General features: G+C 41.1%; 1 protein-coding gene across 2 annotated transcripts in view; it reads left to right on the top strand.

The window, feature by feature from the left end:
• ERBB4 (erb-b2 receptor tyrosine kinase 4) overlaps nt 1-18,565 on the top strand; it is a 1,370,802-nt gene that overhangs the window by 656,160 nt on the left and 696,077 nt on the right. The gene's annotated exons all lie outside the window — the stretch shown is intronic.

Here is an 18,565-nt window from a genome sequence, read left to right as displayed (position 1 = left end):
CACATCAGGGATTCCAGGTATAGTTGCCACCTCATCCCTTTAAACACGAACACATATTAATTACTAGAGGTCGACCGATATATCGGCCGGCCGATATATCGGCCGATATTTGACTTTTTTTACTTAATTGGCATCGGCGGATTGTGCTGATAAAAAAAGCCGATTCAGCGGGACTTGCAAATGACTTCTGTAATTGAAGTCAATTGCAAGTTGTCTGAAATTTTCTTCTCTCCTCCTCTGGGCAGCCTGCCAAGTCTGATAAGAAGATACATTGTATCTCTTTCAGGTTCTTTTATCAATAGACTGAACTCCGTGGAGAAGTTTTCAGTTTAACCATTTAAAGACTAAATCTTTTCTGACACTTGTTGCTTACAAGTAAAAATCCTGTATTTTCTGCTATAAAATCACTTAGAACCCCCAAACATTATATATATATATATATATATATTTTTTAGCAGAGACCCTAGGGAATAAAATAGCGGTTGTTGCAATATTTTATGTCACACGGTATTTGCGCAGCGGTCTTTCAAACGCAATTTAAAAAAAAAAAAATACAGTAATGAAATTAAAAAAAAAAAAAAAAGCAGTAAAGTTAGCCCATTTTTTTCCTCCAAAAGTTTTGATTACCTGTTTTTGTGTATTTAATATTTAAGATATAGATATTTTTTTTTAATCTAAATTCTACATACAAGTGAACTGATTGGAGGTTTGTTTTGTTTAATAAATGTTTAAATATAAAAAATTTTCTGTATCACTTATTACTTAAGGCTGCTTCCACACTGAAGCGGGCATGTGTTGACGGTAAAATGCTGTTAATTTTAGCGGCGCTTTACCGTCATTTTAGCGGCGCTATTCGGCTGCTAGCGGGGCGCTTATAACCCAGCTAGCGGCCGAAGAAGGGGTTAAATGCGCCCCTGAAGCGCTGCTGCCGAAACGCTTTGCAGGCGCTTCGGCAGCGGTGCGCATTCATTTCAGTGGGCAGGAGTGGTGGAGGAGCGGTATACACCGCTCCAAAGATGCTGCTTGCAGGACTTTTTTTTAACATCCTGCCAGCGCATCGCCTCAGTGTGAAAGCACTCGAGCTTTCACACAGACTGCAGGGGAGCCATTTTACAGGCGCTATTTTTAGCCCAAAAGTGCCTGAAAAACGCCCCAGTGTGAAAGGGGTCTAACTGTTTTTGAGATGAAGGGAAAAAAAAAAATCGGCCTAATATATCGGCCCAAAAAAATCGGCATCATATATCGGCCACCGCGATTTCTAAATAACGGCTTTGGCATCGGCCAGAGAAAAACCCATATCGGTCGACCTCTATTAATTACACAGGTTTTGTGGCTGATTAAGGTGGTAATTAAACTCACTTGGTGCCTTATCTGCATTTAATTAGCCTCAGAACCTGTGTACTTCATATGTGTTCGGGTTTAAAGGGATGAGGTGGCAACTCTAATTCCAGGAGGCTTTTAACGCTACCTAGAACACAATGTGCATGTACAGTATCACATCATTGGGAGGTGGCTGCCAGGATGGGGATGAGATAGCCAGCTCCCAATGGACTTAAGACCCCTACACACGATACGAAAATCTGAAGTAAAATTTCGTCCGACAAACGATCTGCCGATTTTCGGATCATTAGTACGGTGCTTTCGAACAGCCGAATCCGGTTTTTCGTCAGACAAAAGCTGGATGTGGAGACTATAAAATTTTTGTCGTACGTGAACTCGACATCCGATTTTCGTTTAATTAGTATGGTTTTCGTATGAACAAAATCGTAAGGACAAGACTACACATGCTCAGAAATGAAAGAACACATACAAAACTAGTCAACACATTACGTCACTTCTGAAGTTGTATTCTGTCATACGAGATTTTTTTGTATGGCGAGTAATCTCTTCACTTTCGACATGAGACTAGCATGCAACAAAAAATGGATGAATGGTCATCTGAAAGTCTGATCATGTGTACGAGGCTTAAATGAAGAAGATGGCGATGCAAGACCAGGGATCGGCAGATTATGACAGGACAGGGCCAGATTCACTGGATGTGTTAGTATGTGAGAGGATTTAAAAGTATATATATATAGTATATGGTTGAAGTTCCTCTTTACTGAAACTACTTTAAGGCCCGTTTACATCTAAACGATTTTTCTGCTTGAAGCTTGTAGCTCTAAAGCGTTCAACAAGCCAAATCCCATTCATTTCAATGGCCCCTGTTCACACTCCATCATTCTGTCACCTGAAGCAAAACACCCGTCACTCAAAAAAAAACATGAGCCTCTTTTTGGCATATTACAAGCATTTTTGGCCCCCTAGACTTCAATAGAAAGCCTCACTTGAGCCTTTTGCAAGTGTTTTGTCGCTCGATTTCGGCTCAAAACATCAGCTTTTCACCGCTAGTTTCCTCTCCCTCACCTCCCCCTAGTGCTTTCTATTGGCTAAACAAAAATGCCTGAAGCTGTCAAACACTTGTAATATGCTTCTAAAACACTTTAAAAACACTTGTAAAAAGCTGCAAAAACACTTAAAAAAATGCCTGAAAAACTCCATTAAATCGCTATGCTCAGGTGTGAATGGAGCCTAAACTTTAAATGTAGCAGCTACAGGATTTATGGCATAATTTAAGCAAAGCTGAATTTTAAGGCTCCATGCACACCATGGTGTTCCGTTTTGTGGGCGGAATCGCTGTGATTCGGAAACACCGGAAAACGTGGGATGCCCTCGTGATCCCCGCTATTTTGAATGACACCAAATTGTGGCACGATTTTGCCGTGATTGTCGCCTGCAGTAAAAATGAACAAACAGAATCGCGGGACGCCCGACACCCAAAAGAAGTTCTTGTCGGGCGACAATGGCAGCAAAATCACACTGCGATTTGGTGCCATTCAAAATAGCGGGGACCGCAAGAGCATCCTGCGATTTGCGTCGTTTCCGAATCGCAGGCAGAAACGCAGCGATTCTGCCCGCAAAATGAAACGCCATGGCGTGAATGGAGCCTTAAGGATATCTTTCTTAAATGACACAGTTATCCTTTATTTCAGTTTTACTAAATCTTTCTCCAAACTTTTCCTCCACTATCTGTTTTTTTTTTTCCAAAAACAGTTAATTGGGAATAAGTTTGATACATAGGACATGCACATAGTTGGAAAACAGTATCAAGCCAAAATACAAAGTCAGAGACATATACAGGCATATCCCGCTTTACGTATCCTTACTTTATGTACACTCGCGAATACAGACATACCCGCAAGTGTACTTAAAGTGCCTCGCAAGTACAGACACATTGGTGTCTATGGGAAATCTTGGTTAGCTTGACTGGCACTGCTCCCGGTTTTTAACATGGGCGTCAATGGGAAATCTTGGTAAGCTTGCCATGGCACTGCTCCCGGTTTTTACCATTGGCGTCTATGGGAAATCTTGGTCAGCTTGACATGGCACTGCTCCCGGTTTTTAACATTGGTGTCTATAGGAAAACTTGGTCAGCTTGACATGGCACTGCTCCCGAACCATAAGTGACAGGGAGCACAGAGAGGGGACCCAGGACTACAACATATCAGATTTTGGGGTCAGCCAGCTTGCCTAGGTAATCTACCATTTGTGCATTAGTCCTGGGTCCCCACGTTTGGTGTCCCTGTCACTTATGGTTCGGGAGCAGTGCCATGTCAAGCTGACCAAGATTTCCCATTGATGCCAATGTTAAATGTTAAAAACCGGGAGCAGTGCCATGTCAAGCTTACCAAGATTTCCCATAGGACTAGTGTATTTACTTGCAGAAGGGAAAAAAGGTATTGCTTAACCTTAAGTACATTTTCATTTTACATACATGCTCTGGTCCCATTGTTTACTTAAAAGTCGTATGCCTGTAGTCAAGTATCATGTTTTAACAGCATGCAAACATCTGTCAGCTGAGGTGAAGGCAAAGTAAAGGAACAACAAGTATATATCTTTACCCCCCACAGGTATATAGACATAGCAACAGACAATGCAATGACCCATGGTTCGGGGCGACCAAATACTGCCCATTTGGGATTGACCTAGAATTTGGTCATTCCTACAGCAAAAAAAAGACAAGAGAAGAGGGTTGTCAGGCGCCACACTCCTGGAAGGGAGAGGTAATGCAAATGAGGAGGGGGGAAGGCCCTAAAGAGCATTTCCATTATGAAGGGGCTAGAAGCACTAACCTACTAGGCCTCCCCAATGACAGGTCATCCCAGGAGCTAAGCTTAGATTTATTATATAAGTATGGTTAAAACATTTTCTTTCATTTTGGATCAGCTGGGAATGATGAATTCTCTGTCTGACTGTTTTTTCCATCTGTGTTCCTATCAAGAAATTTTCCTTCACTTTATGTCCTGTATGCTTAACAGTAAGGGAGAGCAAATCTCTTAAAAAGTTAGGTAAATCTCCTCTTAAGCCTGGTACACATGGGCCAACTATCTGGTACACATGGGCCGACTATCGGCCCGCATCGTCTGGTTCAACAGAAACCGGCCAATATTCAGCCTTTGTGTACAGCAGCCTGTCTGACAGAAGCTAGCCAAAAGTCTTGCCTCTGTTGAACGGGCATGCTGGAAAAACAGCAGCTGATCAGCATCCGATCAGCACTTGCAGCCCATAGCTGCAAGTGCTGGCCAGTGTTTTTTTGCTGGGGGGGCAGTCCCTCTGTCAAAAAAAAAAAAATGAGGTTTGCGTTTTTTTAGGTTTTAGTACGACGAACTCCTTGCGGCCCTTTGCTGAGTTGAACAAAAAAAAACTGTCAGTATGTATTGGGCTTTAATCAGTTGTAACTGGAATAGGTGTTCCTGTTGGGAAATGTCCCATCTTTTTCAGTTGGCAACTCAAAAGTTTCAGTTTACTTTACCTGTAGTCCTAGTGACATTAGTCACTGGGACAAGTAAAGAGAGAAAAAAAAACTGCCTTTAGATATACATTAACCACTTCAGCTCCGGAAGGTTTACCCCCCTTTCTGACCAGGCCTTTTTTTGCGATACGGCACTGCGTTACTTTAACTGACAATTGCGCGGTCATGCGACTCTGTACCCAAATAAAATTGATGTCCTTTTTTTCCCACAAATAGAACTTTCTTTTGGTAGTATTTGATCACCTGTGCAGTTTTCATTTTTTGCGCTATAAAAAAAAAAAGACCAACAATTTTGAAAAAAACAACAACAATATTTTCTGCTATAAAACACATTCAATAAAAAAATTTAAAAAATCGAATTTCTTCATCAGTTTAGGCCAATTTGTATTCTGCTACATATTTATAGTAAAAAATCCCAATAAGTGTATATTGATTAGTTTGCGCAAAACTTATAGCGTCTACAAACTATGGGATAGATTTATGGACTTTTTATTTTTTATTGTTTTTTACTAGTATTGGCGGAAATCAGCGATTTTTAGTGGGACTGCGACATTGTGGCAGACAAATCTGACATTAAAGCCGCTTACACACGAGCGGACTTTACGGCAGACTTTGCCCGGCGGACGGGATTTCGTCGGACAATTCGATCGTGTGTGGGCTCCAGCGGACTTTGTTTTCTCAAAAGTTGGACGGACTTAGATTTGAAACATGTTTTAAATCAATCCGTCGAAATCGAGTCCGGTCAAAAAGTCCGCTCGTCTGTATGCTAGTTCGACGGACAAAAAGCCACGCTAGGGCAGCTATTGGTTACTGGCTATGAACTTCCTTGTTTTAGTCCGGTCGTACGTCATCACGTACGAATTCGACGGACTTTGGTGGATTGTGTGTAGGCAAGTCCGTTCATTCAGAAAGTCCGTCGTAAAGTATGTCGAAAAGTCCGCCGGGCAAAGTCTGCCGTAAAGTCCGCTCATGTGTGCGCGGCATAAGTGACACTTTTTGGAGACCAGTGACACCAATACAGTGATCAGTGCTAAAAAAAATGCACTGACACTGTATAAATGACACTGGCAGGGAAGGGGTTAACATCAGGGGCAATCAAAGAATAACTGAGGGGCAATCAAAGGGTTAACTGAGTTCCCTGGGTGTGCTTTCTTACTGTGTGGGGAAAAGACTCACTGGAGGAAGAGACACATCTGTGTTCCTGATTAGCAGGAATCACAGATCTCTCTATTCACGTCTGACAGAACGACGATCTGCCCTGTTTACATACACAGACTGCCGTTCTGTCATTCCTCCGAATGATCGTCGGTGGCCAGTGCCGGCCGAAACTGCTGATTGGCCTCTGCTGTGTCCAAGAACAGTGGGAGCGCGGCTCCGGCGGCGTGCGTCCCAGAGCCAATGAAAGAAATCACGTCCAAGTACGTGATTTCGTGCTTAAGGGCCGCCCTGCTGCAATATATGTACATGGGGCGGTCCACAAGTGATTAAAGCCTGAACGTATAACAATACAGACCTTGTAACAGTCAGCAGCCTGATACATTCCGATGAATATCAATACATTGCTAGACAACACTGGGAATTTGGCCGTTAGTGCTAGGGCAGTCCTTCACAGCTTGAGTGCTTACTATAAACAGTATTTCTTTATTCCCATCTTGACTGCAGGGCCTGATATTATTTACATCTGTCAATGAAACCTTGCCGTGCTACTCTCAGTGTGTGTCTACATTAAGCTAGAGCAGCGTGAAACAGAAACTTAACATAAACATGATCAATCCAAAGGACCAGTGCCCTAAAGCTTGGATCATCCATGAGATATTGATCGAGAAATGCCTCAAACAACATCCTCAGCCTTTCACCACAGAGCCAGATGTTGCTCTTCCTTTGACAGCCATGATGCCAAATGCCATCCTATCATCCCTGCAGGCATAATAGATCCAGCAAGAATTCCTGCCTTTTCTCTATTGTGCTTCAGTGAGATTATGTGGTTTACCTGTTTTTACATTATAGGTACAACATAAGCCATCTAAGGCTATGGCAGAGGAAGGGCTGAAATCAATTTTTAGACTTTTTTTTTAGAAGTATCAACTTTAAAAGCATCGTTAATTTATAAAGAGGCCCTGGGCTCTACACTTATTTTTTCTATATTTCAAACATACTTCAATCAAATGTTCAAAAGTACTTCAGGAAATCTATTTTGAAATCGGAATTTATGCCATCCAAAACCTAGCATTATTCGTTTTTTTTTTAAAGCAAACATGTGGGCAGGATAGTGATCAGAAATCAGAGGTCAGAGCATATTGCAAGCACCTTCAACATGTTTATTTCCAGGGCATCCTGAAAAAGTAATTCTAATAAGGGAGCAGCACCCAGATGTTATCACTTCTTTCTGGCTCTTGATTTCCTATTGGCCCCAAAGTGTGATGAGTATCCCTGATGGTTAACAGAGAGCTGGGGAGAGCAGGAAACAACATTATGAAACAAAGGTGGTCACTGCTTAGAGGGTACAAGGTACTATGTCATTCTAAAGTGTGCATGTAGTCATTTTTAATATAATTGTTAAGCAACATTCGTGATCAGCCCCACATGTACACTCAGACAGGGTAATTGTTTTAACTTTTGTGGCATTTTATGTTGATGTCCAGTAATGAAGATATTTTGCTGAGCATTATGGATAATGCACAGGGTAGCATTGTTATATCCCATGTAAAATGATAGTGGATGAGTGTTGTGATCAGCTTACCATGGACTTGTCCAACAGTGTAATAAAAGATTTTCTAGGAGCACACATGCAGTGCTGTCAACTAAGCTAAAGGCAATATTGCAGAATATGGACATTTTTCATCCTGTAGGACAAAAGGTTGGAAGGTTTAGGGAAGTGATCGCATAGAGATTTATTGAGGCCTGCTGGGGGTTGAGAAGTTTTACATAGTGGACTTTAATTAGTTTACCTGCTTACACAGCACTGATAAGCTGATGCTACACCATGCTGCCTGTACTTTACTAAATATGTCTATATGTTGCAGTGAAAATTGCCATATTCTGCCACAAAAAGCTAAAAGTCATAGTAACAGTTGAAAGAATCATCAGACTGATAATATGGACTTCTGAACCTTCATCCTAATTTGTCCAAAGTGCTTGGGAAGTGATCAGGGATGGTTGGAGTGACTCTGAAGGCATTGGTTTTACCATGATAATACAGATGTCACATAGAAAACTAAAATTTATTATTGTTTGTATTATTTCTGAACTGGCTCTGGATAGTTGAAAGGAACTTCTATAACCCTTCTGAGGTCATTTTAAGTCCATTGGCCTCTTGAAAACTAACAAAACAACCTTGAAGTGTAAAGGCAACACTTGGAAGTAGAGAAGGGTTATTCCCTCTCTCAAGTTTTTATTGCTGTCTGTGTCCCAATTGGGAAGATTCATCCTATCTGTTTGTAATGGTGACTATAGAAACTGATGAGAAATCCAAAATTTGTGAGTTGTTTCCAGAAAAGCAGGTAAGGAGCAATCTTCCAAAGTAGACACGTATGGGAGATATCTTTAACTTTCCATTGTGTCTCCAGGACAGAAAGTAATGGAAAATCTCCACAACAGGACACAGAACTAATACAAAATAAAGTTTGGGATATACATAACACTCTAATTTTACTTTCACCACTGACACCAATCTCCTGAGTTTTGCTAATATTTGGGGTGAATAAAAACTCCCAATTTTGCTCATCCCTAGTGGGAAGCTCTTCAGTGGTCATGTTGCAGGTCTATATAGAAAATCCATATTTATTTATATTCAAAAATTTGTTTTTCATTAAGAAAAAAGAAAAGTGATGGATGTAGGGCTGTCGACTTGTGGTAACGTGGCAGGACATATGACGTAGTGGGGGTGAAGGGGGAATGAATCCTGTAGACTGTGCACATTCCGGTCAGGAGCCAGCACCACAATCCCCATGCACTTCACATGCTACTTTTCCAATCTGAGTTAGCTTGAGTCATCACATAGGTGTCCTTTTATGAAACTGAGATCAGCGGCGATCCCGAGTCTCACCGCTGATCTCAGCGCTTTACCAGTTTATGAAACTGAGATAATCAGCGGAGAACATGTTCTCCGCTGATTATCTCAGCACAGTGAGAATTCACAGAAACGGCCAGTTTATGAAGGTGCGATCTCCACACCTCACTGGCGATCTGTGACAGAATTCTCACTTTCTGATTCACCATTTCAGAGGTGGAGAATCAGAGTGAGAAGCCTGAAACTGGCTGATATTCTGGAGAAAGAAAGAAGTCTTTTGACTTCTTTCTTTCACCAAACAGTCAGAGCACACCTTCCCCACCATTACACACCCCAAAACCAGCAGGATAGGAATTTATAGTGTATATATATATATGTATCTATATATAGATATATATATATATATTTTTTTTAGATGTTCACGTCTCTGGCTGGGTTCACACTTGTGCGATGCGTGAACCAGCGTGATTCCTGTGCGGGTTTTCACATCGCACCTACATTGACATCTGCGCACCACTGCGGGTGTCAATGTAAAGTTAATGACACCCCCAGATCATTTCACAGATCGCAGTGCGAACTATGTAATGGTGCAGGAATCGGATCGCATGGGTGTTCAAACCCATGCGATCCGATTCCAGTGCGGACCAAATAAAGGGTCCTGTACCATTTTGGTGCAAATGCAATATGATTTAGGGCCAGTTCCCACTGCTGCGGTGTCCGAGATCGGATGTGATTCGCACCGCAGTGCAAAATCACATCCGATCTCTGTGCGATGCGATTTCAGCCATACAGATAGTATTGCTAAATTTGCATTGCCCTCGGACCAAACTCTTACAGGACCCTTTTATTGGTCCACAGCAGAATCGGATTGCATGGGTGTTCACACCCATGCGATTCGATTACTGTCCGAGTTTGCAGATCGCACTGCGATATGTGAACTGATTTGGGGGTGTTAACTTTTAGGCCCAGTTCACACTTGCGCGATGCCGGACATCGCACAGGCATCGCATGTTATTTGCAGCACACTGCCATTCACATTACATGCGATGTCTGTGCGGTGCGATATCAGCTGTACAGATAGTATGGCTGATATCGCACTGCATTCGGTGCAAACACGCACAGGACCCTTTTTTCTGTTCGGACCAGAATCGGATCGCATGAGTGTTCACACATATGCGATCCGATTCATGTCCGAACTGTCAGTTCGCAGTGCGATATGCAAGCTGATCTGGGGGTGTCCTTAACAATGTATTGACACTCCCCAGCGATTTGCATATGGCAGTGTGAACTGACATGCGAGTCGGTGCGATGCGGGAACCCGCAGTGGATTCGCAGTGTTCTCGCATCGCACCAGTTTATCAATTTTTATGTTTATCTATAATGAAATATATTTTATTTTAATTTATTAATAAATATTTATACTTGTATACTTTATTAAAATTATTTTTTTAATGATTATAAATGTATTTTGCATTTATATGAATGGTGTATAGCTGCATTACATATGTGCATTACATTCATTTACTATACACCATTCACATTTAAATAGGGACATATATGATCTTTAAATATTGATAAAAACAATGTTTTTTTTATAATTAGGTTAATGTATATTGTGTAGGGGGAATTTAACTTTATTATTTTATTAATATGTTGGGGAATAATGTGTGCTGATTTGTGTTAAACTTTTGTATTTTATGGTTCCTCATACTGTAATCCCGCTATATCACACGAGATTACAGTGAGAGGAGCCATTCTCAGGAGTTCCCGGCGTTTGTAGATCGCTCCTCAACTCAACATGAGAAGCGATCTACACACTTTCATAAACAGGCACTCAGAAGAGAGCGATCTCCTCTGAGAATGCCTGAGAACTGAAAAGCGGTATTTTACCGCACTTTCATAAAAGGACACCATAGAGACATAAAAGCTCCATGGTCCATTACCTTTCTTTTTGTCATAGTAGTGTGGGATGACAAACTCATTTGATCACAGGGCTTTTATCAATTCAGAACCTAGACCCTTGAGTAATGATTGATGCCTTCCTGAGTCCCTGACTACCTCTTTGACAACAACCATCATTTAAACACTTGCATGTCAACGCAAAACACAAAGAATATCAGTCTCTTGCTCTTCTTTAAATACCTTTACAAAAGGGACAGAAGGGCATTGTTAGAATGAATGAGCACTGAAAATGAAATTAAGTAATACTTGTATAAAATATAAAGTGGCAGCTCCTCTTAATGTGCTGACAGCTGCAGGTAAGAGCAGATGCATTACTAAACAGCATTCTATTCAACTGCTTCATAAATATTCAACAGCAAACTTACTATATTTAAATATTTTTGTTTGTTGGCTGAGTTCATAGGTTTGACATATTTCCTTGTGATAATTACAATGCGAGGATTATTGGTAAGGCTAACGAAACCGGCGAGAACTGGCGAGAGTATACATACATATGTGAGCAGTGGAAAAAGACTTAAAGAATCATTTCATGCACTTTGTTTGGTATTGGAAAAAAGTATAACAAAAGTCAAGGGGCATTCCTGCAAATGTGAAAGGTTGGTGGCACTATGGGGTACATATGGATAAAAAGTTCTGTGATGCTGCAGCAAATGGTGGATGTGCCTGGGTTGCATGTAATAGTAGGAGTAGTTTAAAAAGAAGATGAATAAATAGAACATGTGTATATTAACTGTATTCACTGTACACACATGCCAAAGTTCTTATGGCACAGTGGGGTTAATTTACTAAAACTGTAGAGTGCAAAATCTGTGCAGAGCTGCAACAGATTTTGCACTCTCTGGTTTTAGTAAATCAACCCCACTGCCTAACAGACACATATAAAAAGCAGGTCAAAGGATCATTATTAAACAAAAATGAAACTCTTTAATTACATATACTTTTCTGCATATGGAAAGCTAACACTTTTTCTTTCTGAGCCCACCTTACAGAAGCACTTCATTTAAACTAGCAACTGTTGAGACAATCAATAGTTTGGTCATGTAACATACAACATACAATCAAGCAATCATGATTATGTAGGTTACAGCATAGTGTATACAATGTGGCAATAGGAGTAGTCAGGACTGAGTAATGCATGGCATAGCTTGCAGAGAAAATTAGGCAGGAGAAAGTACCCCTAGAAATGCTGCTGTTCATTGATCAGTTACCCCATAATTGTTTGTGGTTAGTGTTTTGTATGCTCCCTTAAGTGATGGTGGTCAGTGTAGTGGGAGTCACATTTGAAAAAAAATAAACAAAGGTTAACATGTAAAAGAAAATTAATTCTTACCTACTGTTGATCTCTACTGCCTAAAGAATTTTCTGCATCCAACACTTCTCGGTGTGATAGACGCCTGATCTTACTTTGACTCATCAGAGTGTTTGGTGCAGAAGAGTCTTTGGCAGTGGTTGAGAGTGAGATTAATGGTAGTCAGTAATGTGTGGCCCCCTACAGCTGGTCAGTGGTGTGTGCCCTATTACAGTTGGTTGTTTGTGCTCCATCACTGCTGGTCAGCAGTGTGTACCTCCTCATGGTGTTTGGAGGTGTGTGCTCCCTTACTGCTAATCAGTGGTGTGTGTCCCCTTTCTTCTTTATGTGGTGTATGTCCTCTACTGCTGTGAAGTAGAAAAGAGCCTCTTTGCTGCTGGTCAGTGAAGAAGTGCCATCTTACTGCTGGCCAGTAGAGAAGTGCCTCCTTACTGTTGGTCAGTGGGGAAGCCCCCCTTTCTGCTGGTCAGTGGGAAAGTCCCCTCTTTCTGCTGGTCAGTGGAGAAGTGCCCCATCCTGCTGCTGGTTAGTAGAGACATACACCCTTTATTGATGGTTGGCGGATAGGTGCCCCTCTACTGCTAATCAGTGGAGAAGTGCTTCCTTACTGATGGTTAGTAGAGAAGTGCCACTCAGTCCTGTGCCCCCCCCTTTAATAGGTGGTAAGTGGGTAAGTGGGGGCAGTGTTTAAAGTGGTTGTAAAGTCAAAAGGTTTTTTATCTTAATGCAGTCTATGCATCAAGATAAAAAGACTTCTGTGTGCAGCAGCCCACCTCAGCCCCCCTTAATATTTACCTGTTCCCCATCTCTTTCCAGCGATGGCCACAAGTGCCATTCGAGACTCTCCTTCCTGATTGGCTGAGACACAGCAGTGGTGCCATTGGCTCCTGCTGCTATCAATCAAACTCAGTTAGCAGTTAGCGGGGCAGAATCATGGCTCAGTGTCTAAATGGATACATAGAGCTGCAGCTCGAACTCGGGTGCCCCTATAGCAAGTTGCGGGAGCACTCAACAGGAGGAAGTGGCCAGGAGCTCCAGAGAGGGACCTGAGAAGAGGAGGATCTAGGCTGCTCTGTGCAAAACTACTGCACAGAGGAGGTAAGTATGTTTGTTATTTTAATAGGATTAAAAAAAGAGACTTTACAATGACTTTAATTACAAGAGATACTTCACCAGTCACTGCTTTGTGCCCTGCTGCTTCTTGTTTGCCTCCTGCAGGCTGAAGGCTGAAGGAGTCATGTGTGGTATTAGGGGGTGGGGCTGCCTAGGCAGAGAGTTTAAGTGGATCTTTCTCCTGGCCTTTTACACACTGTATTCAAACCTAAAAAATGTTTCACTAGAGTTTGGAGGCTTATAGATAAGAAATATATACGGTAAAAGACCATCAAGCTCAGGCTTGGGAACTTGGATACAAACATGCTCGCTTAGTAATTATCAGAAGAGTTAGTGAGCCAGAATAATAAGCAAAGCCAGTCAACTACTTAGTAAAAGAACCCATGCTAAAGACAATATGTGAGCAAACTCATGGACAATGACAGGAGAATGCCCTTACACCTCAATATGGTGCCCATTTAGTATGTTAAAGGGAAAAAAGTTGCATTCACTTCAGCTGTGATTGGGATCAGTCAAGAACATCCAATAAAAGATACATCCACAATATGATAAAAGGATTCCAAGATGCAACAAAAGATTGATAGGTACAATGATGCCAGACACTATATGAGGTCTGCAGCTAACTTCAATTTGGACATGTAGCAATGATATGCACCTTCATACATGATGCTTTATTAGCCTAATACAGCTGAATCCATTATCACTTTCTAGACCATATGCTCACTGAATTTCCAGCTATATCTATCTATCCTTTAATAAATATCATAATAATGAAGTGTAATCTAAAAATTGTGCTCATTAATCATTTAAACAATGTGTAAACAGAAAGCTCCAGCATATTTTGTAGTGTCGTACCTGATTTATGAACACACAAAATAAATGCAGACGTGAGGTGCTCTTGGGTAATCTGTATGTCTTTCTTGAGGGCACATTGATTTTCTTTTTCTACATATTATTTGTAACGGGTGATAAATGACCATCATAATCCTCCTCCCACTATACAGGTGACAGCTTGGGTAAGATGTTCCTTCTCTATGACATAGAAGATATTAGATTGTACCAACAGATACAATGATGATGATATAGAGAGTTCAGGAGTATTATTGATGACATGTGAAATGTATATCTCTGACATATTATGCTGTAGAAGAATACAGGACATCCTAAACCTTTGTATTCATAAATCAATTGAATATATAGGGATTTTCTAATCAACACACTTTGTGATTTAATCCCCTTATAAAATTGTTGGATGTACAGCCACATTCCTCGTGGCAAGCCTATTGACCCACTGTCATATAAATTTGCACTTCCAGAAGTCACCTGGGTAGGGGGGAAGTCTGTTGCTGCCATTGACATTAGATTGGTGTTTAATCCATCTAATAATGTATGGATTAAGTAATGATTGCCTTGGACTTTAGGCAGACTGATAAAAATACATTTATCAGAGTCCTTTTTTCGACCAGAACTGATTTCTGTCCTTCCTGTTCAGACATTTTCACAGGCCTGCCATACAACACGCCCTGTCTGGTAGGGGAGAAGACCTGATTTGTCTCTGCTGCAGGTAAGTAACATTTTGCAGGTCTTGTCCCTCTCCCAGCCTGTGGCTGGACAGTGAAAGGAGAAGCAACAAAAGGCCTATACTTACACTGCTTGCATTTAAGCACTTCACCCCCCAGAAGGTTTTACCTCAGGATATTTTTTTGCGATACGATACTGCGTTACTTTAACTGACAATTGCACTGGCGCTGTACCCAAATAACATTGATGTCCTTTTTTTCCCCACAAATAGAGCTTTCTTTTGGTTGTATTTGATCACCTCTTTTATTATTATTATTATTTATTTTTTGCGCTATAAACCAAAAAATAGCGACAATTTTGAAAAAAAAAACAACCAATATGTTTTACTTTCTGCTTTAATACATATCGAATATAAAAATTGAAAAAAAATCTAATTTCTTCATCAATTAAGGCCAATACATATTTTTGGTAAAAAAAATCCCAGTAAGTGTATGTTGATTGGTTTGCACAAAAGTTATAGCGTCCACAAATGATGGGATATTTTAATGAAATTTTTATTTATTAATTGTTTTACTAGTAATGGCGGCGCTTAGCGATTTTTAGTGGGACTGAGATATTGCAGTCAGACAAGTCGGACACCTAACTGACCCTTTTGACACTTTTTTGGAGACTAGTGACATTATTACAGTGATCTGTGCTAAAAATATACTCTATTACTGTACTAGTGACACTGGTAGGGAAGGGGTTAACACCAGGGATGGGTGTTAAGTGTGTCCCTAGGAGGTGCTTATTAACTCTGGGGTTGCTCTGACTGGGAGAACACAGAGAGATCCGTTATCATGCTTAGCAGGAACACAAGATATCTATGTTCTCCCCTGTCAGAACAGTGATCTGCCTTGTTTACATAGGCAGACCACCGTTCTGCCTACGTGGGAATGATTGCGGGTGGCCGGCGGACATCACGTCCATGGACCCGCTGGTTGGCTCCTCCTCTGTCCTGTCAGTGTGAGCCCCCAGAGGCTACTGCACAAAGCGAAGTACAGGTATGTCATTTCATGTAGCCGGCTGCCTTGCCGCAGTAAATGTGCGGAAGGGGGTCACGAAGTGGTTAATAAATATACTTTTTATTGTTATCTATGGCACAAACAAAGAGATGTTCCCTTTCTTCCTGTCCTGCTGACAATATTTTACCAGACAGGAAGTAAGGGAACTATCCATCATAAACAAAGAGAAGATAAAAACACTTTTTTAGTAGAGTAGGCGGCAGGATATAAACCCTGTCAGATCTGCATTGATGCTGCTTCTGTCCCTAATAAGTAAGGGGAAATATTTCTAATTCAGTCCTGAATAGCAGTAAAAATCAGACAAAAAAAACTGTGTTGCCTTTGTAAAAAAGTTGTAGCTGTATTACTTTGTTTAAATTTGCCTGGAGTTTAGCATTAAACATTCAGAGCATATAAAAGTGATTTTTTTTTAGTTATAGGAGTATTCTGGTAGGCTTTTCCATTGTTGGTCTCTTATCTCTCTTGGGTACTTGCATAGATTCCAACTCATTTTTGCCATATCTTGGAGTGTCAGAATTTTACAACCCATCCAGGTTTCTATTTTTGTAGTTTCCGAAATATAACATAAATATCAAATTCTAGAATAGGATGCCTTATAGTGGATATAGTATTTGTTTAGACCTAGGAAATCAAATGCAGCAATCTCACCAGTGTAGTATCTGAGATACTAAACCTCCAATCACACACAGCTGTTCATTATTCTATACGATGTGCTGTCCATTGCAAATTAATAAATCAAAGTTTAGGAATTAGCATTTTTGTTGGCTCTTGACAAGTCAAGGTTTGATTGAAGGTGAGCTCATTGGTCTGTTGCTTCTCCTTTACTGTCTATATCAGGTATGTACTATGTGGTGGGGTTTTGTAAATGTCAGGCTTGGATAGACAAAAAGCACACACTTCTTGGCAGGATAACCAGCTCTGGATTTTAGCTTAAATTGATTGTAAACTCTGTTTAAAAAAACAAATAACAGGTTTATACTGCTCTGTGCAATTGAATTTCAATAGCTGCCCCAAACCTCCCTTTCTTGGGTCCCCTGCCGGCGCTCCTGGCACCTCCTCTTCTCTGAGCTGCTTCCTATAGTGGCATACACCTGTGGGCTTGATTCTAAGCTGCCTGCGCCCATAGACACGCAGAGCGCAGCTCAGCCCAGCCCCCGCTCCCTTGTCACAGGCTTTGGCAGCAGTTGGAGTCAGGAAGAAAAGGGCACCGTGTCAGAAGTAGGTATAAGGGGAGGTGAGAGAACCATACTGTTATCTAAAAATTTTTACATTAGTGCAAGGAGGAATGCATTAAGGTAAAAATTGTTTAGGCCAGGGATATACAATTAGTGGACCTCCAGCTGTTGCAAAACTACAAGTCCCATCATGCCTCTGCCTCTGGGTGTCATGCTTGTGGCTGTCAGAGTCTTGCTATGCCTCATGGGTCTTGTAGTTCTGCAACAGCTGGAGGTCCGCTTATTGCATATCCCTGGTTTAGGCTTTAGAAGCACTTCAAACCAAAGACGTAATAACACATAATAGATATCTAGATAGAATGGATTATTCTGACACTGTTGCAAAACAAGATTTCAGGCTTGTCAAAGTGTATTTTTAAGCTTGTGATGTCCTCACATTTTGACGTTCTGAAGAGCATCAAATTAAGATCATACAGTAGATGTAAAAGTTTGAAGAAGATAACCAGAGAAAAGCTTAAAATAACATTCCTTCATCCTGTATACTGAAATCCTATGAGATCTCAACTGGAACACAGAATGATGTTTAACCACTTTAATACTGGGCACTTTTACCCCCTTCTTGCCCAGGCCAATATTCAGCTTTCAGGGCTGTCACACTTTGAATGACAATTGCGTGGTCATGCAAAACTGTACCCAAATTTTTATCATTTTGTTCACACAAATAGAGCTTTCTTTTGGTAGTATTTAATGACCACTGTTTTTTTTTTAATGTATTTGCAAATATATGAAAAAAGACTGGCAATTTTGAAAAAAATACTATTACATACTGTCACCAGTGCAGTACAGTGTCATCATATAATGGGTTTGGCGGTGATCAGGGATACTGACTAGTGGCAGTATGAATTTAAAAAAATACAAATTGTTATATAGTTTTCTTTTCTTTAAGACCCCTTTCACACTGGGGCGGTTTGCAGGCGGTATTGCGCTAAAAATACCGCCTGCAAACCGCCCCTAAACAGCCTCCGTTGTTTGTTCAGTGTGAAAGCCCGAGGGCTTTCACACTGAAGAGGTGCGCAGGCAGGGCGGTGAAAAAAGTCCTGCAAACCGCTTTTTTGGAGCGGTGAAGGAGCGGTGTATTCCCCGCTCTTTCACCGCTCCTGCCCATTGAAATCAATGGGACAGCGCGGCTATACCGCGGCAATACCGCGGCTATAGCCGCGCTGTACGAGGGATTTTAACCCTTTTTCGGCCGCCAGCGGTGGTTAAAACCGCCCCGCTAGCGTCCGAATACTGTTGCAAGAACGACGGTACAGCAGCGCTAAAAATAGCGCTGTTGTACCGCCGACGCCCCCACCGCCCCAGTGTGAAAGGGGCCTTACGATCTTATTTTTAAACACACTTTGACTAAAGCAATGTAATGTTACCAAAGTAACATTGTACTACTCTGGGGAAGTGATCAGTATTTTTTTTTTTAACACATTATGTTTGCATATAGCAATGGATTTTATTGCTATATGCAAGCATTTTACTGAATGAAATCGACTCATTCAGTTTGTTTTT

The sequence above is a fragment of the Aquarana catesbeiana genome, linkage group LG06 (genome assembly GCF_042186555.1).
Source record: "Aquarana catesbeiana isolate 2022-GZ linkage group LG06, ASM4218655v1, whole genome shotgun sequence".
Lineage (NCBI taxonomy): Eukaryota > Metazoa > Chordata > Amphibia > Anura > Ranidae > Aquarana > Aquarana catesbeiana.
The sequence above is the reverse complement of the archived record's forward strand: the minus strand, read 5'-3'. Positions and strand labels throughout refer to the sequence as shown.